The 25,430-nt window shown below is 37.8% G+C and overlaps 1 pseudogene; it reads left to right on the top strand.

The window, feature by feature from the left end:
* The first annotated feature begins 741 nt into the window (after nt 1-741).
* Nucleotides 742-24,807, top strand: LOC138845285 (cytochrome P450 2C30-like; annotated as a pseudogene).
* The last annotated feature ends 623 nt before the right edge of the window (nt 24,808-25,430 follow it).

The raw sequence follows: 25,430 nt of genomic DNA, 5'->3' as shown, positions 1-25,430 counted from the left end.
TTTATATCTATGTGTTTGTAGACACTTTCAAACATTTGTAGTGTTGAAGGCAGGAATAGATCTCTTTCCTCAAGTGACAGGGGCAGTGCAGGCTGTGGCAGTGGGAACCTAGCTGGTGATGGAGATGTGACTAAGATGACAAGGGATGTGCCACCAAGAAGCATTTCTGTTGTGCCTGAAGACTCTTTTCTTTTCTAGGTAGAGTCCCCTATATTATCTGTTGATCCTCGTGCCCCTTTCAGGATTCTTTTCATTACTACCATATACCATGGAGCTTTGTCCAGAGTGTTGGTACATCACTGACATTAGCCAGGATATGCCTGATACCTTTTTGTCTAATGCCTCTGATTCTGGTCTTTTCCCTGAAAACTTCTGATCATATGGTGACAAATTCTGGTTTATGAGACATTCTTTAAACTTATTTTCCAAGAACATGAGCTCCCAATAGCCCTTTGAAAAAATTATCATCTCGTTACCATTAATATAAGGCCACTCAAGCCACTATTTCTGGAAAAGTGTTATTTTTTTCAGCAGGAATTCCAGTGAAAATTCAGAAATTACCAAGTTTTGGAATGGCTGGTTATTTTTTTCTTTAATTTTCAACCTTTGGCCAAACTACACTAATGTTAACGATATTTGTCCAAAGTTCAAAGAGCACTACATGTGTCCTAATAAGCTTTCAGTGCACTTATAAAATCCTGCAATCCCAAGGCTTGCATTGCATTTGTACACATCACATCTATGGATCTCTTCATGGTCCTGGTGTTTTGTCTTTCTTGTTTGCTTCTTCTTTCTCTGTCGAAGCAAAGCTGTGACAAAAGGAAGCTCCCCGCCTGGCCCCACGCCTTTCTCATTTGTTGGAAATGTCCTACAGCTGGACAGGAAGAACATCAGCAAATCAATAGGTGTGGTAAGTATGATTAGTTCTCTCAGGGTTGTTTGCAAAGAGTATGAGCTCAATCCGCAAGGCCCTCACACTGCTGCTAGGCTGGTGGGGCAAAGGCAGTCTATGGCAAGAAGCACTAGAGACAAGTTTTGGTGAACATGTCAGCTTTATTAACGACCACACACACCTTTTAACGGTCAGGCAGAAGAAGTGTTACCTATTCAGGCAACAAAATTCTACAGGATAGAACCAATATTGGTGCTGCTGTGCTTCCCCAATCAGCTTGAAGGTCCCATAGCCAGGACAGTTTTCTAGGTGTTCCTAATGAGCCTGGGCCACACTCCAGAGCTGTTTACCTGATTGGCAATTAACGAGCCCTTTAACAGGGAGCAAAGGTGGGGAAAAGTTCCTGTGGCTCCCGCCGCCTGCCAGCAGTCAGGTTATGGGGTCCTTCCCAGGAGGCATGGTGTGCCATGCCCTCTCAACCTCCTGCATGGGGAGGGCAGGTAGACTCCCCACCAGGTACAGTATCACCCACAGTGCGTGAATATGTCAGGCCTATAACTAATACAAGGTGGTGAGTATGAAGTAAAATATGAAGTATGAAGAAAATATTTTAAAGGATAGTGTTAATTGGACTATAGCTGTGATTTGAGAATTTATACAGCTAGAAGACAATGAGACTAATTAGACAATAATTAACATTGCCAAAAATAGGAATTTTTTGTTCCTATTTTGACCTACATCCACTTTATTGTTATTATGCTTTGATGAAACATAATGAATATTAAACTGAGTAAATTTTTCAAAAGCATACACTGATCTGAAGTCAATGAAATAACTGAGTCAGGTATTTTAAGTCCCTTTTATATTTCTTCAATAAATGAATGAATCACTTATTTGGACCAAGTTATTCACATGGCAGCTCCCCTCTGAAGCTCACAGGATGAATCTACAAGTTTCCTAGGACAGCAGATTACCAGACCTCTGTCCTGGAAGCTCCTGCTTCTTGTGTCTTGATCTCTGGATTTGAGGGATTGTGTCATTATGCACCCCATCTCCATGTTGGTTAATTGTCTGGGGCAAGTTTTCAATTTTTCAGAGCTTGAATTTCTCTTTGTTAAAATGCATATGATGGGCCAGCGCCACAGCTCATTTGGCTAATTCTCCACCTGCAGCGCCAGAACCCTGGGTTCTAGTCCCGGTTGGGGCACCGGATTCTGTCCCGGTTGCTCCTCTTCCAGTCCAGCTCTCTGCTGTGTCCCGGGAGTGCAGTGGAGGATGTCCCAGGTCCTTGGGCCTTGCACCGCATTGGAAATCAGGAGGAAGCACTTGGCTCCTGGCTTTGGATCAGTGCAGCGTGCAGGCTGTAACAGCCATTTGGGGGGTGAACCTACGGAAGGATGACCTTTCTCTCTGTCTCTCTCTCTCTCTCACTAACTCTGCCTTTCAAAAAAAAAAGGCGTATAATGATCATTTTGGTGAAAGATTACAATAGTAAATAATGAATTCAACAAATAATTAAAAGTCTATTATGTGCCAGGTGCTGTTAAGGTACATACAAGGAATATGCAATGATGAGTGAAAATTAAGAGATCCTTGAATTATGGAAATTACAATCTACAGGGTAACCATGTATTTAGAAATAAAATGAGCAATGTGACATAGGATTCAATGTGTTAACACAGTCATCATATTAGGAGGCCATGTAACTTGGGCGATCAGGGACACACGTATAGTTAGTAAAGTATACTCTGAGGAACGGAAGCTGTGCATGAGACTTGAGGAATGAATGAGAATTAATCAGACAAAATTCAGATAAAAGCCATTTTCATCTGGTTTCAAACTGGGGGAGAATTTCTTGTGGTAGACCTTGATGGAAGACCAATGTGGTTGTATCCCATAGAGTGAATAAAATCATACAGATAGGGCACTTGAGTTTTGAGAGGTAAGCAGGGACAGCAGATGTAGGCCTTGCCTGGGTTTGAATACTGTTGTCATTTATCATAAAAGAAATTGACTCCATTCATGTACTTAAAACATTGACATGCTAACATTTGCCTTATGAAATGAAACATTACTCTAGTTTTTAAAGGAGAATTTGTTACAGGGCAGCAAAATAAGTTGAGCTTTTTATAAGACCAGTGAATATTGAATAGTTCTGCATGTTTAGCATATCTCAACCTGAAATGACAGAAAAGGCTTAGTAATGCAATCACTAAAGGAAGAAATGTTTATTTGGAACTCACCTAATGATTACAGGCGAGGGTTCCTGGGCCACTTCTCATCCATGAGATCCTTCTGAGAAATTTTTTTTTTTCAGTTTTCAGTTCTACTGTCCCATATCCCTAAACTATTGTTCCCAATGGCATTTTCATGGTGACAATATCTCCATGCTATCATTTATATGCATGAATAGTGGGGAGAAGTAGAGGGCAAGCAATGACCTTTTATGCAACAACATAGCATTAGCACATATCACTTCTACTAACATCAGAGACTAGAGGTTAGTTAAAGGACACAGGTGTCAAGTGAAGCTCTGCAATGTATGCAACCAGAAAGCCATATTTTCCATTGTTAATAACACTTAGTGGTCTCTAGTGTTTAAAGGGAATGTGGAAAATAGATAAAGTGGGATGATTACTTGTCTACACTTTGGAACATTGGAAAAATTCACCATTTAATGAGTAGGGACACAAAATCTATTGTCTTTGCAGGAAGGAAGGAGAAATTTGATTCAAGTTACAGTTTGACAAAGTTAATGTAAAACTTTGAACAAATGCATAATATAGCCCTGTCACATAGTAGGAACTAGGTAGAGGATAAGTGTAGATGGTGGAAATAACAGAAGTATGGTAATATATAATATAATTCCATTAAAGTATGTTTTCTATTAAATTAGTGGTTTTAAAGCTGAAAAGCTGATATCTCTCATATCACAGGATGTATACTCAAATGTCTCCTCAATAAGATTAAAATTATTTCCATCAGTTGTCTACATATCAGTTCATAAATTCTCAATTTTTGCATCTCCTGTTCCTTTTCCAGCTAGCAAAAGACTATGGCCCTGTGTTCACAGTGTATTTTGGTACAAAGCCCACTGTGGTGTTTCATGAATATGAAGCAGTGAAGGAGGACCTGCTTGATCATGTAGAGGAGTTTTCTGGCAGGGTAACTCTCCCAGTAATTGATAGATATGCACAAGGATCAAGTATATCTTAGTCTGTGGAATGTGCTTGAGGTTTTGAGTTGCAAAGATTCCAAATGGACTTGGGAATTAGGAAGTCATAAGCATTCAGAGAAATGTAAGAAATACAATTTTGGTGTTTAGGACAAGTGTGTGAATAATTATTTCATGAAAATAATAATAATTCATTCAATAAATGTGACACAGTGTCACCCAGAGGCAAAGAATTCAGTAAAAGGAAGTCACTAAGATATGAGGGTTCTGTGAATTTATCACACATTTTTAAATGATTATTGCTTATATTAATGATATAAAGATATGGAGACAAAAGACATGAGGGAGAAATGACTGAATTATCCATTCACCAAATATCTAGTTTCCTGACTCATCAATGATAAGATAATGGTCTAGGAAACTTGTTGTATGCAAGGAGCCAAGATAAAATTGGTATACTTCAAGCCTTGTTCTCTACCCCTTGTAAAAAAAATTATTTGACTCCAGTGTAAACCAAAATTTAAAGCACAGGTTTATTATGCAAAGAGGACTGTGGAGAAGCACAGGTTGAGTATGGTTTTGAACTCAGGTTAGAAAAACTTTCTTCAGTTAATAAGTACCTGGGCTATATCTTCCATTAGTTTTCAGTTATCCTTAAATTGCCCAATTCTAGAGGATCACTAAGGTCTACAGAAAGAGAAATTAGTGAACGTGTTCCTTTCCTCCACAATATTCTACTCAATGTTTCCTGGACAGTGAAATACAAACTTACTGTTTCCTTATCTTTACTTGATTCAGGAAGTTTGCCATTATAATATTTTGGGGGTAAGACCATATTCATAGAAGATATTGAACAAGTAGATGGGGAATTATTTATTTTACTTTATTTTATTTTTTTGTTTTATTTTTTAACTTTTATTTAAAGAATATAAATTTCCAAAGTACAGCTTATGGATTACAATGGCTTCCCCCCCATAATGTCCCTCCCACCCGCAACCCTCCCCTTTCCCACTCCCTCTCCCCTTCCATTCACATCAAGATTCATTTTCGATTCTCTTTATATACAGAAGATCAGTTTAGCATTCATTAAGTAAAGATTTCAACAGTTTCCTCCCACACAGAATCACAAAGTGTAAAATACTGTTTCAGTACTGGTTATAGCATTAAATCTCAATGTACAGCACACTAAGGACAAAGATCCTACATGAGGGGTAAGTGCACAGTGACTCCTGTTGTTGACTTAACAATTTGACACTCTTGTTTATGGCATCAGTAATCACCCTAGGCTCTTGTCATGAGCTGCCAAGGCTATGGGGGCCTTTTCAGTTCACCGACTCTGATCATATTTAGACAAGGCCATGGTCAAAGTGGAAGTTCTCTCCTCCCTTCAGAGAAAGGTACCCCCTTCTTTGATGACCCATTCTTTCCTCTGGGATCTCACTCGCAGAGATCTTTCATTTAGGTTTTTTTTTTTCCCCAGAGTGTCTTGGCTTTCCATGTCTGAAATACTCTCATGGGCTTTTCAGCCAGATCCAAATGCCTTAAGTGCTGCTTCTGTGGCCAGAGTGCTGTTTAGGACATCTGCCATTCTATGGGTCTGCTGTGTATCTCACTTCCCATGTTGGATCGTTCTCTCCCTTTTTTATTCTATCAGCTAGTATTTGCAGACACTATTCTTGTTTATGTGATCCCTTTGACTCTTAGTTCTTTCATTATGATCAGTTGTGAACTGAAATTGATCACTTGGACTAGTGAGATGGCATTGGTACATGCCACCTTGATGGGATTGAATTGGAGTCCCCTGGTATGTTTCTAACTCTACCGTTTGAGGTAAGTCAGCTTAGATGGGGAATTATTAAATGAGAAGAATTATATGTATACAGGTATATTCCTTTTTTTCCTTTTAAAGATATATTTAAATATTTGAAAACCAGGGAGAGACAGACAGATTGATTTTCCATGTGCTGATTCATTCCCCATTGGTTGCAATGGCCAAATCTGAGCCATGCAAAAGACTGGAGCTTCACTTGAGTTTCTTACATGCGTAGTAGCAGCCCAAGCATTTCTACCATCTCCACTGCTTTTCCAAGGCCATGAGCAGAGAGCTGGATCAGAAGTAGAGTGATCAAGACACAAACTGGCACCCATAAGAGATGCCAGCATCACAGGTGGCATCCTTACCCACTATACCACAATGCTATCCCCAGCCACTTTATTCTTTATTTGAGGAAATGATTGTCAAGTGATTCCTTCTCCTGCAGAAGAGTTGTCTCACCACTGAGAATGCCCTTCTTTTTTAGTTTTTCCCAAAACACATGGCATTATCCCCTGAGAATTTATACCTCTGAATTGTATGCATTGTGACTTATTCCCTTCATGTGCTTTTCCCTCCATGGTCTTCTGCATTGTTGCCTATAAAGAATGGAGAAAAACTTGGTTCACAGTGTTATTTTGAGGTTTTTAGGAGTTAACATATGAAGATGTTACTAAAACTCCAACTCAAGAATCCTGACAGTAGAATTATAGGCTGACTACTAGAAGGGGCAGGTTAGTTAGGATTCCATTGGAATTCCTGCAGCCAACACTAACAGGTATATATACAACTACTGAATTGTCTGCATTATTTTCAGAAATTTCTCACATAGAATTTATGAATGTGAATCATAAGGTAACATATTTACTGTTGTTTGTTTTTTGTCCGGATAGGACTTTCCATATCCCAAGGAGAATTATGGAAAGAAAATTGGCACTTTACCCTTGCAGTCTTACAGAAAATTGGGATGGGGAAGAAAACTATTAAGAACCAAATTCAAGAAGAAGCCTCGTATCTGGTAGAAGCATTAAGACAAAAACCAACAGTGCATATTTCTTTATATCATTAAAAGTGGTAGTTGGGTAGAGGAAATGCTATTAAAATAGTGTAAAGTAAAGATACATTAAACAAGTTCAACAGAAAATCTTTTTTATTTACATATGAGTAGTAAAGTGTAAAGGAGTTGGCAATTAAACATTTTCAGGAACTAATGATAGAGGCTTATGTATCTTCATCCTTTGGTGTGCGCTCTCATACAATTTCATCTTTTTGTGCAATTGTCAAAGGAGAAAAGAACAAGGTAAAGAGCAAATGGTGCCAGCGCCGCAGCTCAATAGGCTAATCCTCCGCCTTGTGGCGCCAGCACACAGGGTTCTAGTCCCAGTTGGGGCGCCGGATTCTGTCCCGGTTGCCCCTCTTCCAGGCCAGCTCTCTGCTGTGGCCCAGGAAGGCAGTGGAGGATGGCCCAAGTGCTTGGGCCCTGCACCCCATGGGAGACCAGGAGAAGCACCTGGCTCCTGGCTTCGGATCAGTGCGGTGTGCCGGCTGTGGCGGCCATTGGAGGGTGAACCAATGGCAAAGGAAGACCTTTCTCTCTGTCTCTCTCTCACTGTCCACTCTGCCTGTCCAAAAAAGAAAAAAAAGAGAGCAGATGGTGTTTAGACCAGATATGAAAATTGCACAGAAAATTACTCTCAGATATTAGAGCTAGAATTGTGCACTGTCATAACACCAGTAGGAGTGGTAGAAAAATTTGTTCAGTTGTTTCCACAGGAAGAAGAAAACATAGATTTTCATAATAAGCTAGCAGACTTACCACATTAGTGTAAAAACTTAAGTAAACTCCCAAGTAATGTGTCTTTAACATTGTAGGAATGCTAAGGTTTTCTAACGAGTAGGGTTGGAATGTGGTTGTGAATGGAGGGTTCACCTGTGTCACAAAAGTCTTAGATATGTACACATATGTACAAATATACAGGTTTGGCATGTAGATGAAGAAATGTATGGACAAGTGAGCAGGCAGAGAAATGTTAAGATCAGGATCAGAAGACATGTATGATTTCAGAACATCAGGATGAATATTTTAACATGATCATTAACTTATAAATGCTAGGATCTATACAATGAATACTTAATGTATTTCTTAGTTTTCTTTATACTACTGTCCATATGGGTTATTTCTTTCTGTTTTTTTTCTGCTCCATCAGCGTAATATATAATTCATAGAAAGCTCCAACATGTAGTTCCTTAGAATAAAATCTAGAGATTGAGTTAGGGGTCAAAATACCTTTTATTTCATTTTGGTACTTTATCTATGAATGGAGGTAAAATGTATCTATAAACAGATAACAATATGAGTCATATACTGTTACTATTAGTACATAATGTTAAGTATTTGTTATATTTATTTCAAAATAACTCTTCATTGAGATATAACTCACAAGCTATATAATTTGCTTATTTATCAATTTCATTCCAATAATATTTTATCAGATTGTGTCATCATCACTGAAATCAATTTTAGAATATTTCATGACTTAAGAAAGAAACTCCATTTCCAAAAATGTCCAGCCCAATTTCCTCCAACCACACACCTGCCTCCTTTTCCGCCATGTTCAGCCCCAGGCAATCACTTACTATATTCTGTCTGTATACATTTACATATTTGGATTTTCCACTTTTTGTCCTATATAATTGTAATTATGTCTCCTTTCATCAACCACATATATCCTTTCTGCTTTTCTCCTGACCACCCACAATTCAGTTAAACCCAATACTGTTCTCTCCCTCTATGAGATTAGCTTTTAAAGTTTGCTCATGAAAGAGAGGCAGTGTGGAATTTGTCTTTCTGTACATTTAACATAATGTTCTCAGGTTCATTGATGCCATAAATGACAGTATTTAACTCCATTAAATGTTGAATTATTTCCTGTTACATTGTATTTTCTTTTCCCATTAATTCACTGATATTGATTCCATATCTTTGTTTTTCTTTTTATTGCTGCAATAAGCATGTTAATGTGGCTATTTCTTCAAAATATTAATTTCTTTTTGTTTACACAAAAAGCAAGGAAGGGATTGCTAAACCATATGGATCACATGGTGGTTCATTTTTTAATTGTTGAGAGCCCCTATACTGTTGTCTATAATGACAATTCTGCTTTACAGTCCAAGCAGATGCTGAAGATTTGCTGTTGAGGTCCATGACAAATCATGTTATTATATTGTCATCTGTATCTCCCATCAGATTCAATAATACTTGTTTTACGTCTCTGAGTGCTCCAGCGTTGGATACATATTTATGTAAAAAGTATTGTACCCTCATGTTATATTGTTGTCTGTATCATCTAATGATGGTCTATTTATGTCTTTTCAAAGTGGTTTTGTTTTCAAACCCCTTTTTCTTAAAAACATTTTATTTATTGATTGATTTGAGATGTAAATTTACAGAGAAGGAGACACATTGAGAAAATCTTCCATTTGCTGGGTCACTTCCCAAATGGCTGTGACAGCCAAATCTGGGCAGATATGAAGTCGGGAGACACGAGCTTCTGCCAGGTGATTTCCTAGACTACAGGAGAGACCTGAATCGGAAGAGGAGCAGCCAGGATGCAAACCGGAGCCCATAAGGGTTGCCAGCAACAGACATATGCTTATCCTACTAAGTCTCAACGTTGGCTCAAAAACCCGCCTTTATTTTTTAAACATTTATTTATTTATTTATTTGAAAGGCAGAGTTACAAAGATGCGAAGGCGGAGAGAGAGAGAGAGAGAGAGAGAGAGAGAGAGAGAGAATCTTCCATCTCCTGGTTCACTCCCCAAATGGCTGCAAAAGCTGGAGCTGTGCCAATCCTAAGCCAGGAGCCGGGAGCCAGGAGCTACCTCTAGATCTCCCACGTGGGTGCAGAGGCCCTAGGACTTGAGCCATTTCCACTGCTTTCTCAGGCCATAGTAGAGAGCTGGATCAGAAGAGGTACAGCCAGGACTCAAACTGGTGCCCACATGAGATGCCAGCACTGCATGCAGTGGTTTGTTGCTGAAAATTGGAGTTCCTTATGTGCTCTGTCTATTAATCCTTGTTCAAATGCATAATTTCCAGATATTTTCTCCAAGTCTGTTGGTTGTGTCTTCATTGTGTTGATTGCTTCCTTGGCTTGCCATAGTTTCTTAGTTTGATATGGTCCAATATGTCTATTTATGCTTTTGTTGCCTGTGCTTTGTTTTGTGTTACCAGAAAGTTATTGTTTATGCTGAATTCTTGAAGTTCCCAATATGTTTTCTTCTGCTAACTTCATTGTTTCATATGTTATATTTACAGTTTGGATTCACCGTGTGTATATTTTGTGTAGAGTGCTAGCTGGGGTTGCTCTTAGTTTCAACTTCTTCATATGGATTTCTGTTTTCCCAGAACAATGTATTGAAGAGGATATCTTCTGGAATGTATGTTTTGGGGAACGTTTAGTTAGAATCAGGTGACTCTGAAAGTTGGAATTATTTCTAGGATTTTTATCCTCTTCTATTTGCCTGTAGGTCTATACAATATCATAGTGTTTTGGTGATCATAGTGTTGTGATATTTCTTGAAATTGGGTATTGCAATAACTGCACCTTTGTTGTGTCCATTTTAATTTGAGGATTATTTTTTCTGGTTCAGCAAAAAATATTATTGGCATTTTGGATGAATTATGTTGAATCTATAAATAACTTTGAGCACTATGAGCATTTCAACAATGTTAGTTCTTCCAATTTGGGAACAGGGGGGAGTTCTTTTTATTTTTCTGTCTTCCCTTTTTCTTTCATCAAAGTTTATCATTGTCACTATAAAGGTCATGCACTTCATCTATTAATTTACATCTAAGTATTTTAAAACTTTTTTAGAACTCTGTAATTCTTTGATGAAGGCACATATTACCATATTCCACCCTTTCTCTCAGCACTGCTTTTAATTTCTAGGTTTGTGCTAAGAACGCTTTTAATATTTTCAACATGCTATACCAAAAAGTTGTATAAATTTACATTCCTTCCAGCAGCAAACTTTATTTCTCACGTTGGTACCCAAGAGCATGCTATTGTTTCACCTGTGCCAGTTTTGTAGGGTTACAGTAAAATCACAGGTTTCTTTTAACTTTTATTTAGTAGATATAAATTTCCAAAGTACAGTCTATGGATTACAATGCATTTTCCACCACATAACTTCGTTGCCACCCTCAACCCTCCCATCTCCCACTCCCTCTCCCATTCCATTCACATCAGGATTCATTTTCAATTATCTTTATCTACAAAAGATCAATTTAGTATATATTAAGTAAAGATTTCATCAGTTTGCCCCCACACAGAACACAAAGTGCAAAATTCTGTTTGAGCATTATCATAGCATTAATTCAAATTGAACTACACATTAAGGACAGAGATCCTACATGAAGAGTAAGTGCACAATGACTCCTGTTGTTGACTTAACAAATTGGCACTCTTGTTTAAGGCATTGGGAATCTCCCCAGGCTCTAGTCATGAGTTGCTGAGGCCATGGAAGCTCCCTAAGCTTGCCGACTTTGATCTTATTTCGACAAGGCCATAGTCAAAGTGGAAGTTCTCTCCTCCCTTAAGAGAAAGATACCTCCTTCTTTGATGGCCCATTCTTTCTACTGGGATCTCACTCAAGAGATCTTTCATTTAGGTCCTCTTTTTTTGCCAGAAGGTCTTGGCTTTCCATACCTAAAATACACTCATGGGCTCTTCAGCCAGATCCAAATGCCTTAAGGGCTGATTCTGAGGCCAGAGTGCTGTTTAGGACATCTGCCATTCTATGGGTCTGCTGTGTATCTCACTTCCCATATTGGATCGTTCTCTCCCTTTTTTATTCTATCATTAGTAATAGCAGACACTAGTCTTGTTTGTGTGATCCCTTTGACTCTTAGACCTATCAGTGTGATCAATTGTGAACTGAAATTAATCACTTGGACTAGTGAGATGGCATTGGTACATGCCACCTTAATGGGATTGTATTGGAATCCCCTGGCACATTTCTAACTCTACCACTTGGGGCAAGTCCGATTGAGCATGTCCCAAATTGTACATCACCTCCCTCTCTTATTCCCACTCTTTAATTTAAGAGATCACTTTTCAGTTAACTTTAAACACCCAAGAATAATTGTGTGTTATTTATAGAATTCAACCAGTAGTATTAAGTAGAACAAAAAAATACTAAAAGGGATAAAGTATTAAATTGTACATCAATAGTCAGGACCAGCGCTGATCAAGTCACTGTTTCTCATAGTGTCTCTTTACTTCAACAGGTTTCATTTTTGGTGCTTGGTTAGTTGTAACCATTCAGGGAGAACATATATTTGTCCCTTTGGGACTGGCTTAATTCACTCAGCATGATGTTTTCCAAATTCCTCCATTTTGTTGAAAATGACCAGATTTTTCATTGTTTTTGACTGCTGTATAGTTTTCTATAGAGCACATGTCCCATAATTTCTTTATCCAGTCTACCGTTGATGGGCATGTGGGTTGATTCCAGGTCTTAGCTATTGTGAATTGAGCTGCAATAAACATTTAGGTGCAGACAGCTTTTTTGTTTGCCAATTTAATTTCCTTTGGGTAAATTCCAAGGAGTAGTATGGCTGGGTTGAATGATAGGGTTATATTCAGGTTTTTGAGGAATCTCCAGACTGACTTCCATAGTGGCTTGACCAGTTTGCATTCCCACCAACAGTGGGTTAGTCTCCCTTGTTCACCACATCTTCGCCAGCATCAGTTGTTGGTAGATTTCTGTATGTGAGCCAATCTAACCGGGGTGAGGTGAAACCTCATTGTGGTTTTGATTGCATTTCCCTGATGGCTAGTGATCCTGAACATTTTTTCATGTGCCTGTTGGCCATTTGGATTTCCTCTTTTGAAAAATGTCTACTGAGGTCCTTGGCCCATATCTTAAGTGGGTTGTTTGTTTTGATGTTGTGGAGTTTCTTGATCTCTTTGTAGATTCTGGTTTTAAACCTTTATCTGTTGCATAGTTTGCAAATATTTTTTCCCATTCTGTTGGTTGCCTCTTCAGTTTCCTGAATGTTTTTTTTTTTTGCAGCACAGAAACTCCTCAATTTGATGCAATCCCAAATATTAATTTTGGCTTTGACTGCCTGCACTTCCATGGTCTTTTTCAAGAAATCTTTTATTGTGTCTATATCTTGAAGGGTTTCTCCAATGTTCTCTAATAATTTCATGGTGTCAGGTCGTAGATTTAAGTCTTTAATCCATGTTGAGTGGATTTTTGTGTAAGGTGAAAGGTAGGGGTCTTGCTTCATGATTCTTCACGTGGAAATCCAATTTTCTCAGCACCATTTGATGAATAGACTGTCCTTACTCCAGGGATTGGTTTTGGATCCTTGATCAAATATAAATTGGCTGAAGATATTTCGATTGATTTCTGGTGTTTCTATTCTGTTCCATTGGTCTATCCATCTGTTTCTGTACCAGTACCATGCTGTTTTGATTACAACTGCCCTGTAGTATGTCCTGAAATCTGGTATTGTGATGCCTCCGGCTTTGTTTTTGTTCTACAAGATTGCTTTAGCTATTCGAGCTCTCCTGTGTCTTTATATGAATTTCAGCATCATTTTTTCCAGCTCTGAGAAGAATGTATTTGGCATTTTGATTGGTATTGCATTGAATCTATAAATTGCTTTTGGGAGAATGGATATTTTGATGATGTTGATTCTTCCAATCCATGAGCGTGGAAGATTTTTCCATTTTTTGGTATCCTCTTCTATTTCTTTCTTTAAGATTTTGTAATTCTCATCATATAATTCTTTAATGTCCTTGGTTAAGTTCATTCCAAGGTATTTGATTGGTTTTGTGGCTATTGTGAATGGGATTGATCTTAGAAGTTCTTCCTCAGCTGTGGCATTACATGCGTACACAAAGGCTGCTGATTTTGGTGCATTGATTTTATATCCTACTACTTTGCCAAACTCTTCTATGAGTTCCCATTGTCTCTTAGAAGAGTTCTTTGGATCCCCTAAATAAAGAATCATATCATCTGCAAAGAGGGATAGTTTGACTTCTTCCTTCCCAATTTATATCCCTTTAATTTCTATTTCTTACCTAATAGCTCTGGCTAAAACTTCTAGAACTATATTGAATAGCAATGGTGAGAGTGGGCATCCCTGTCTGGTACCAGATCACAGTGGAAGTGCTTCCAACTTTTCCCCATTCAATAGGATGCTGGCCGTGGGTTTTTCATAAAGTGCTTTCATTATATGAAGGAATGTTCCTTCTACACCCAGTATGGTTAAGGTTTTCATCATGAAAAGATGTTGTATTTTATCAAATGCTGTCTCTGTGTCTATCAAAATAATCACACGGTTTTTCTTCTGCAGTCTGTTAATGTGGTGTATCACACTGATTAATTTCTGAACATTGAACCATCCCTGCATACCAGGGATAAATCCCACTTGGTCTGGGTGGATGATCTTTCTGATGTGTTGTTGCATTCTATTGGCTAGTATTTTATTGAGGATTTTTGCATCTATGTTCATCAGGGATTTTGGTCTGTAAATTCCTTTCAATACTGTGTCTTTCTCTGGCTTAGGAATTAAGGTGATGCTGGCTTCATAGAAAGAATTTGGGAGGATTCCCTCTTCTTCAATTGTTCTGAATAGTTTGAAAATTGGAGTTTGTTCTTCTTTAAATGTCTGATAGAATTCATCAGTGATTCCATCTGGTCCTGGGCTTTTCTTTGTTGGGAGGGCCTTTATTACTGTTTCAATTTCTGTCTCAGTTATGTGTCTGTTTAGGTTTTCTATGTCTTCTTGGTTCAATTTAGGTAAGTTGTATGTGTCCAGGAATCTATCCATTTCTACTAGATTTCCCTGTTTGCTGGCATACAACTCTTTGTAGTATTTTCTGATTATTTTTTTTTAATTTTTTGGTTTTCTTTGTTACGTTTCCTTTTGCATCTCTGATTTTATTGATTTGAGTGTATTCTTTTTTTAGTTAGTTGGGCCAAAGGGATGTCAATTTTGTTTATTTTTTCAAAAAAAAATCCTCCTCGTTTGGCTGATTTTTTGTAATGGTTTTTTGGATTCAATCCTGTTGATTTCTTCTGATTTTAATTATTTCTCTTCTCCTACTAGATTTGGGTCTGGTTTGCGGCAGTTTTTCTAGATCCGTAAGATGCAGTGAAAGCTCATCTATTTGGTGCCTTTCCAGTTTCTTGATGTAGGCACCTATTGATATAAACTTTCCTCTTAACACTGCTTTTGCTGTATCCCACAAGTTTTGATATGTTGTGATGTTATCCTCATTTACTTCCAGAAAGATTTTGATTTCTTCTATGACCCAGTGTTCATTCAGGAGCATGTTGTTCAATCTCCATAAGCTTACATATGTTCTAAGGATTCCTAAGTTGCTAATTTCCAACTTCATTCCACTGTGGTCTGAGAAGCTGCATCGTATGATTCTAATTCTTTTGAATTTGCTGAGACTTGCTTTATGACCTAGTATGTGGTCAATCCTAGAGAAGGTTCCATGTACTGCTGAGAAGAATGTAAATTCTTTATGTGTAGGATGAAAAGTTCTGTAGATATCTGTTAGATCCATTTGGGCTATAGTGTCGTTTAAATCTACTGTTTCCTTGTTGATCTTCTGTCCTATTGATCTGTCTATTTCTGAGAGTGGAGTATTGATGTCTCCCAGTACTATTTTATTGGTATCTAAGTATCCATTTAAGTCCCTTAACATATCTTTTAAATAAACTGGTGCCATGTAATTAGGTGCATATACATTGATAATCATTATATCTTCCTGTTGAATTGATCCCTTAATCATTATATAGTGCCCCTCTTTGTCTCTCTTAACAGTTTTTGTGTTAAATTTTATTTTGCCTGATAATAAGATGGCTATGCCTGCTCTTTTTTCATTTCTGTTGGCATGATATATCTTTTTCCAGTCGGCATGCATCTTTGTTGGAAAGATGTGTTTCTTGTAAGCAGCAAATAGACGGGCTTTGTTCCTTAACCCATTCAGCCAGTCTGTGCCTTTTAACTGGAGAACTGAGGCATTAATGATCAATGTGACTATTGATATGTGGTAACTTTGCCCTAACATTTGCCAAAGATATTTTCTAATATATGCTTTGAACTTCCTGTGATCTTTTGCTGTGAGGTTTCCTTCCTTTACCTTCTTTCATATTGATGACCATGTTTCTGTGTTTCTGTGTGTAACACATCTTTAATCATCTTTTGCAGGTCAGCACTGCTTTTGAAGCATCCTTAATTTTAAGTTTGCATCCATAATTTTGAATATGTTGTCTTTTATTTCTATTTGAAACAAGTATGCTTTAATTATGTTCTGATTTCTTCAATGACCCATATACATTCAGAGAATCTTTGTCAAGTTCTACATGCTGTTGTGATTCTTTTTTTTTTTTTACACACAGAGTTGACAGTGAGAGAGAGACCGAGAGAAAGGTCTTCCTTTGCCATTGGTTCACCCTTCAATGGCCGCCGCAACCAGCTCACTGCAGCCGGCGCACCATGCTGATCTGAAGCCAGGAGCCAGGTGCTTTTCCTGGTCTCCCATGGGGTGCAGGGCCCAAGCACTTGGGCCATCCTCCACTGCACTCCCGGGCCATAGCAGAGTGCTGGCCTGGAAGAGGGGCAACTGGGACAGAATCCAGAACCCCGACCAGGACTAGAACCTGGTGTGCCGGCGCCGCTAGGCAGAGGATTAGCCTATTGAACCGCGACGCCGGCTGTTGTGATTCTTAAGGATTATATGGTTGTTGAGTTCCAGTTTTATTTCATAATCAGAGAAACTTGATGGCATAATTTCAAAGTTTTTGAACCTGTTAAAATTTGTTTTGTGGCCTAATGTATGTTTTATTCTGCTGAGTCTTTTGTGTATTCAAGAAAAGAATGTGAATTGTGCAGCTGTTGGATGACACATTCTGTAAACATCATTAGGTCCACTTTCTATATAGTGTACCTTAACTCTGACATTTCTTTATTAATTTCATGTCTCCATAACTTTTCTGGTTATGAAAATGGCATGCTGAAGTTCTCCCACCATCATAGTATCAGTGCATATTGCTCTTTAACTTTAATAAAGTTTGCTTTATTAATTTGGTACTTATTTATTTTATATTCCAGCATTAGGTATATATACATTTATATTTGTTGTGCTACATCAGTAGTATTCCTCTGATCATTATGTAGCATGGTCTTCTTTGTCTACTTTTACATAAGTTGTCTTTAAGTTTATTTTTTCTGATATATGTGTAGGCTTTCCTTTTTAATATTAATTTTTTTCTTTATTTCTTTGAGAGGCAGGATTACAGATAGAGAGGGAGAGACAGAAAGAGAGGTCTTCTATCCCTGGTTCACTCCCCAAGTGGCCACAATGTCCTGAGCTGGGCCGATCCGAAGGCAGGAGCCAGGAGCTTCTTCTGGGTCTCCCACATAGGGACAGGGACCAAAGCACATAACTATCTTCCACTGCTTTCCCAGGCACATTATCAGGGAGCTGGATAGGAAGTGGAGCAGCCAGACTCAAACCCGTGCCCGCAAGGGATGCTAGGGCCACAAAGCAGAAGTTTAACTTATGATGCCACAACTTCGGCCCCTTCCTACTTCATTTTGGTTTCTGTTTGCATAGATGAAGTATGAAAGGATAATCCTGGATAAAGTGCTGTTGTCTAACAGTTTTTACTATGTTTTCGATCTTGGGACATAGTATTGCATTTCCTGCTAGCATGTAACATTTCTGTTAGAAAACTGGTGTTGAACTAATGGGGGTTCCAAAAAAGTGACTTGATTCTTTTCTCATGAGATTTTAATTATCTCACTAGGTTTTATTTCTTTAAATTTTTATTATTTATTTGACAGAGTTATACAGTGAGGGGAAGAAACAGAGAGAATGGTCTTCCTTCCATTGGTTCACCCCTCAAATTGCTGTCATGGCCAGAGCTATGGCAATCTGAAGCCAGGAGCTAGGTGCTTCTTCCTGGTCTCCCATGCCAGTGCAGGGGCCCAAGCACTTGGGCCATCCTCCACTGCCTTTCTGGGCCACAACAGAGAGCTGGACTGGAAGAAGAGCAACCGGGACTAGAACCCAATGCCCATATGGGATGCCAGCGCTGCAGGTGGAGGATTAACCAAGTGATACATGGCACTGGCCCCCACTATGTTTTATTTCTAAAACTTTGACCATCAAGTGTAATTCTAGTTAGATGTACTGGGAGGGTACAGGTTACTTGTATTTGGATGTCTGTATTTTTCGCTAAAATTGGGAAGCTTTCATGTTACTCCTTGAATTGATTTTCTATGTTTCTGCTCCTTTCTTCTTCCTCAGATTTCCCAAAGCAAGTATTTGTGCATTTAATTCTTGCTCTGTTTTCTATGTACATAAAATGAGAGAATCCATGCTGAGACCTACATTCAAAATGTTTAAGGAATTTTTAAATTATTTTTTCTCAGTTTTTTCCTTGTTTATTAGAAAATATTTAAAAGGATATAAACTAACATTTGGGAGAAAACAACAAATAAAATGGAATGGACAAGACTATTTTCATTAGGAAACTTTGTTTTATGAAGGTGGAGTTGATGTTTATAAAATGTTCAAGCAATCAGGCTTTCCGTTACTTTACACAGTCCATTTAGGAGCTATATTAAAACCACAGTCTCACTTCTACTCTGTTTCCCTTAGCGTCTCCCTGCGATCCTTCTCCACTTCTGTTCTGTGTTCCCTGCAACGTGATCTGCTCCATCATCTTCCAGAATCGTTTTCACTACAATGATCAGACATTTCAAACGATGGTGAAGCATTTTCTTCACAGCATCAGACTTTTTAATATTCCCTGGATACTGGTAAAGTCAGGCTCACTTTGAAGGAAAATAGTTTTCTAGCAAATGTTTTACCCATTCTTCTGTCCCATTTAAAGTGTCCAATATAATATTTTTTAAATTATTTCTTATACCATATAAGTGAGTTATCAAGTTAATATAATGTGTGGAAGTGAGATATAGAAATGAAACAATTTGAATAGAAAAAAACTACATTATCAATTTGTGTCATTTATAGTAAGTATTTGTTATAAAAAGCTCATACTTTCTTTCTTTTTAGCTAAAAGGCAAGGAGACAGAAAGAGAGATGGACAAACTGCAACAGAGACAAACAGAGAGAGATCTTCCACCCACCAATTCAGTGCAGGAAGCAAGCCCTATTCTTCTCTATCATTTTACTCTTAAGAAAGAGTGTGGGACACATAATAAGAGTCTTCCAATGTTTGCTGAGTGAGTTAAAGGATTCTTTCCTCTTTCAGCTCTACAACACTTTTCCAATTTTACATTATCTCCCAGGAAGTCATCATGAGTTATTTAAAGTCTATAATAAAAAATGAAGCTTTTTTTGGAGAAAATACAAGAACATCAAGAATCTCTGGACCTCAGTAACCCTCGAGACTTCATTGACTATTTACTGATTAAAATGTAAAAGGTATAATGTGAGTCTTTTTGCTACTTCATTGTTGCGTGTGACATGACACATAGATTAACTTTGTTTTCTGGTGAAACTGAAGTAGTCAAATAAATGCTCCTTCATTAAAGTAGATTCATTGCTTGTACAAGGCATATTGAATGTCTTGAAGTATTTTTAAATTCTCATTAAAAATGACTAAAAAAGTGTTATAGTGACCATGTTAATCATGGTTCTCTATTTGGGAACTACATGACATACACGCACACACCTCGATGCATATATATGCATATAAATATGCATAAACATAATTTACAGAATAATTGTCATTGCATATAAAATATATTCCATTATTTGTACAGGTAACAAAGGAGGGAAGGTAGAATGTATGGGGATAATCTAGTAAGCCTTCTCTCTGTAAACACTACAGGAAATCTTCAAATGTATATTTGTTGAAGAATCTCTGGTTCAGTCACAAGGAATATAAAATTGGTCCAGGGAATGATTACCACAGTGAGGAAATGTGTAGAATTTTCAGAGGCCTTAGTTGAAGAACTGTGGTGTGGGTAATGATGGATGTTGTCAAGTAAGTGCATCTAGAGACCTAAAGAGCAATGTGCGCATAATAGAATAGATAAGAGCAGGTCAGGTGCACAGTGAGCAGCACTGAGTGAGTGACTTAATCAAACAAGTGTTTGAAAGAAGCAAAGAGGTGAATGATTTCCTCTTATGAGTGAGAAAATGAGTCACAGAAAGGAATTGGAGATTTGTAAATCTGATTATATTGTAGCAGTTTGAATGATTCTAACGATCATCTATATCATTCTGTAATGTCTAGCATACTTTGTAGAATTCCTATGTGATGTTGAATTATTTTATGTTACCTCTAAGTCTTTTGATTCATCATGCATCTTTAACACATCTTTGCCAGGAAAAACACAACAAACAGTCTCAATCTACCATGTACCATTTGCTCATCACCATATGGGATGTGTTTGATGCAGGAACACAGACAACAAGCTCCACAATGAAATTTGGACTCTTAGTCCTTATGAAGCATCCTGAGATTGCAGGTTTGTAGGATCATAGGGGAAGGTCAGGATGATATTCTAGGTAACAAATTAAAGACACCACTCATAATCATTCTGCCATTTATTTGTCAAGTCAAGGGGCAGAATTTTTACCATTACTAGTATATCTTTATATGTTTGGATGAATAAAATTTAAATTGGGCAATAAGATAAAAGGAGAATAAATTCTTAGAATTTTATCTATGATCTTCATAAAATCTTTTCTCTATATTAATAAAAATAAAGAAAGACTCAAAAAATAAATGTAGATATAAACTACATTTTAAGAGGTCTGTGAGTGAAAACTAGATAGGACATTTTCTGCAAAATATTCTATCTTCTGTGTTTTGCAAAATCTGTTCTCATCATATTTCTCACTCACTTCCATTTTTACGCTCCATGCTGATGTATATTTTGGCTTACTTTTTTTCTATCTCAATGCCTAACTGTGCCAATCTACTAAGAACTTTTATTTTGCCAGTGCTTCCTGAGCACTTTATATCATGACTCTGTTACGGATGGAACTACAAACCCTCTAATGAGAAGATAAAATAAAATTCTTGTTCTTGTGAATTGTTAAATCAACAACAGGAGTCATTGTGCTCTCACTCCCCATGTAGGACTTCTATCCTTAATGAGTTGTATTATGAGAATTAACGGTAAAATGTGTCTTCAAACAGTACTTTATGCTTTGTGTATCTGTGTGAGTGCAAGCTGTTGAAATCTTTACTTCATATAGAGTTGATCTTCAGTATATAAAGATAATTAAAATGAATCTTTTTTAAAAAATGAATATTAATGAAGAATGGATGGGAAAGGGAGTAGGAGGTGGAACAGGAGTGAGGGCGGGAGGGTGGGCATGGAGAGCAAGAACCACTATATTCCAAAAGCTGTACCTATGAAATATGTTTGTTAAAATAAAGCTTTCTAAAAATTAATATTTGAAAACAAAAAAAGAAAGAAATTATACTCTTGTCAGAATTTCCTAATTCTTCCTTTTTTCATAGTGCCAAACCTTGGAATTATCATATACTCCAATACAAAGGCACATTCTCAAGTAGCACACAAATAATCTTTTTTAACTTTTATTTAGTAAATATAAATTTCCAAAGTACAGTTTATGGATTACAATGGCTTCCCCCTCCATAACTTCCCTCCCACTCGCACCATTCCCATCTCCTGCTCCCTCTCCCATTCCATTCACATCAAGATACATTTTCAATTATCTTTATATACAGAAGATCGATACAGTATATATTAAGTAAAGATTTCATCATTTTGCACCCACACAGAAAGAAAAAGTGTAAAATACTGTTTCAGTGCTAGTTGTAGCATTCATTCACATTGGACAACATATTAAGGACAATCCCACATGAGGAGTAAGTACACAGTGACTCCTGTTGTTGACTTAACAATTTGACACTCTTGCTTATGGCGTCAGTAATCTCCCTAGCTTCTTGTCATGAGTTGCCAAGGCTACGGAAGCCTTTTGAGTTCACTGACTTCAATCTTATTCAGACAGGGTTTTAGTCAAAGTGGAAGTTCTCTCCTCCCTTCAGAGAAAGGTACCTCCTTCTTTGATGCCTCGTTCTCTCCACTGGGATCTCACTTGTAGAGAGCTTTCATTTAGGTCTTCTTTTTTTTTTCCCCAAGTGTCTTGGTTTTCCATGCCTAAAATACACTCATGGGCTCTTCAGCCAGATCCAAATGCCTTAAGGGCTGATTCTGAGGCCAGAGTGCTGTTTAGGACATCTGTTATTCTATGAGTCTGCTGTGTATCCCACTTCCCATGTTAGATGGTTCTCTCCCTTTTTGATTCTATCAGTTAGTATTAGCAGACACTAGTCTTGTTTGTGTGATCCCTTTGACTCTTAGACCTATCAGTGTGATCAATTGTGAACTGAAATTGATCACTTGGACTAGTGAGATGGCACTGGTACATGCCACCTTGATGGGATTGTATTAGAAACCCCTGGCACATTTCTAACTCCACCATTTGGGGCAAGTCCAATTGAGTATGTCCCAAATTGTACATCTCCTCCCTCTCTTATTCCCACTCTTATATTTAACAGGGATCACTTTTCAGTTAAAATTTAAACACCTAAGAATAATTGTGTGTTAATCACACAGTTCAAGCAATAGTACTAGAAGAAAAAAAATACTAAAATGGATAAAGTATTACATTGTACAGCAATAGTCAGGACAAGGGCTGATCAAGTCACTGTTTCTCATAGTGTCCATTTCACTTCAACAGGTTTCCTCTTTGGTGCTCAGTTAGTTGTCACCAATCAGGGAGAACATATGATATTTGTCCCTTTGGAACTGGCTTAATTCACTCAGCGTGAAGTTTTCCAGATTCCTCCATTTTGTTGCAAATGACCGAGTTTCATTGGATATAAAATCAATGCACAAAAATCAACAGCCTTTGTATACACAGGCAATGCCACGGCTGAGAAAGAACTGCTAAGATCAATCCCATTCACAATAGCTACAAAAACAATCAAATACCTTGGAATAAACTTAACCAAGGACGTTAAAGATCTCTATGATGAAAATTACAAAACCTTAAAGAAAGAAATAAAAGAGGATACCAAGAAATGGAAAAATCTTCCATGCTCATGGATTGGAAGAATCAACATCATCAAAATGTCCATTCTCCCAAAAGCAATTTATAGATTCAATGTAATACCAATCAAATTACCGAACACATTCTTCTCAGATCTGGAAAAAATGGTGCTGAAATTTATATGGAGGCACAAGAGACCTCGAATAGCTAAAGCAATCTTGTAGAACAAAAACAAAGCTGGAGGCATCACAATACCAGATTTCAGGACATACTACAGGGCAGTTGTAATCAAAACAGCATGGTACTGGTACAGAAACAGATGGATAGACCAATGGAACAGAATTGAAACACCAGAAATCAACCCAAACATCTACAGCCAATTTATATTTGATCAAGGATCCAAAACCAATCCCTGGAGTAAGGACAGTCTATTCAATAAATGGTGCTGGGAAATTTGGATTTCCACGTGAAGAATCATGAAGCAAGACCCCTACCTTTCACCTTACACAAAAATCCACTCAACATGGATTAAAGACCTAAATCTACGACCCAACACCATCAAATTATTAGAGAACATTGGAGAAACCCTTCAAGATATAGGTACTGACAAAGACTTCTTGGAAAATACCCCAGGAGCACAGGCAGTCAAAGCCAAAATTAACATTTGGAATTGCATCAAATTGAGAAGTTTCTGTACTGCAAAAGAAACAGTCAGGAAAGTGAAGAGACAACCGACAGAATGGGAAAATATATTTGCAAACTATGCAACAGATAAAGGCTTGATAACCAGAATCTACAAAGAGATCAAGAAACTCCACAACATCAAAACAAACAACCCACTTAAGAGATGGGCGAGGACCTCAATAGACATTTTTCAAAAGAGGAAATCCAAATGGCCAACAGGCACATGAAAAAATGTTCAAGGTCACTAGCAATCAGGGAAATGCAAATCAAAACCACAATGAGGTTTCACCTCACCCCGGTTAGAATGGCTCACATTCAGAAATCTACCAACAACAGATGCTGGAGAGGATGTGGGGGAAAAGGGACACTAACCCACTGTTGGTGGGAATGCAAATTGAACTCAGGGGCTTCCATAGCCTTGGCAGCTCATGACAAGAGCCTAGGGTGATTACTGATGCCATAAACAAGAGTGTCAATTTGTTAAGTCAACAACAGGAGTCACTGTGCACTTACTCCTCATGTAGGATCTTTGTCCTTAATGTGCTGTACATTGAGTTTTAATGCTATAACTAGTACTCAAACAGTATTTTTCACTTTATGTTTCTGTGTGGGAACAAACTGTTGAAATCTTTACTTAATGTATGCTAAACTGATCTTCTGTATATAAAGAGAATCGAAAATGAATCTTGATGTGAATGGAAGGGGAGAGGGAGTGGGCAAGGGGAGGGTTGCGGGTGGGAGGGACGTTATGGGGGGGAAGCCATTTGGAAATTTATATTCATTAAATAAAAGTTTGAAAGAAAAAAATAAAATAAAATAAATGCCACGTGAAAAAAATTAAAATATTAAATGAAACTATCTTTACATATGACTCTGGCTGTCAGCTAAAGATCAGGAAGAGATTGAGCATGTCATTGGCAGACACCAGAGCCCCTGCATGCAGGATAGGAGCTGCATGCCCTACACGGATGTTGTGATACATGAGATCCAGAGATACGTTGACCTGGTCCCTAATAACGTGCCCCATGCAGTGACTCAGGACATCCAGTTCCGAGGATACCTCATTCCAAAGGTGAGACACAAGTCGTCTATTCTGCACCCTAAGAATCTTAGACCATTCTACATGACACAATTGTAGATTATTAAGCCTTCTATGAGTATGGAACTAGCATCACTCAGGCATCTCACCCTGTTACTATGTGTTTCTTTTCTTTCAATTTGAAGACACAATTTTCTAGTTAAATAGTGCTTTGAATTCCAGAAGGTTTTCTGTACATACATGTTTCCACTCACAACTTATCCAGTGACTAGTATGTTTTCCACTTTTCCTTGTTTTCCAGTGCATAGTTTATTTCTCTTACCCATTAATCAGTATCTTATAGATAGTCCCACCTCCCTCCATACAGTTACCCTTAATTACGAAACATCCAACTCAGTAGGCTTCTGCTTCCCTGCTTACATGTGGACTACTAATCACTACAGGAAAAGACCATGCAACCCAGCAAGTTTGTATTATTATCCACAACCTCAAATGTATTTCAGGTTGTAGCCAATAGCCACTCTATACAACCTAAAACAATTTGCTTCACCATGCTCCAATGTGATCTTTTCAACCCTAAACTCTCCTCAATCTCCCAACTCTGCAACGTCTTTTCCTTGTAATGTGGCTTTCCTCCAGACAGAGAAAATCAGAACCACTGCATGGGATGTCTTTCAGTGGGATCTCCACACTTCTCTAAAATGATAGCCTTTGAATTTTCT

This window comes from Oryctolagus cuniculus, chromosome 15 (assembly GCF_964237555.1).
Source record: "Oryctolagus cuniculus chromosome 15, mOryCun1.1, whole genome shotgun sequence".
Lineage (NCBI taxonomy): Eukaryota > Metazoa > Chordata > Mammalia > Lagomorpha > Leporidae > Oryctolagus > Oryctolagus cuniculus.
The sequence above is the reverse complement of the archived record's forward strand: the minus strand, read 5'-3'. Positions and strand labels throughout refer to the sequence as shown.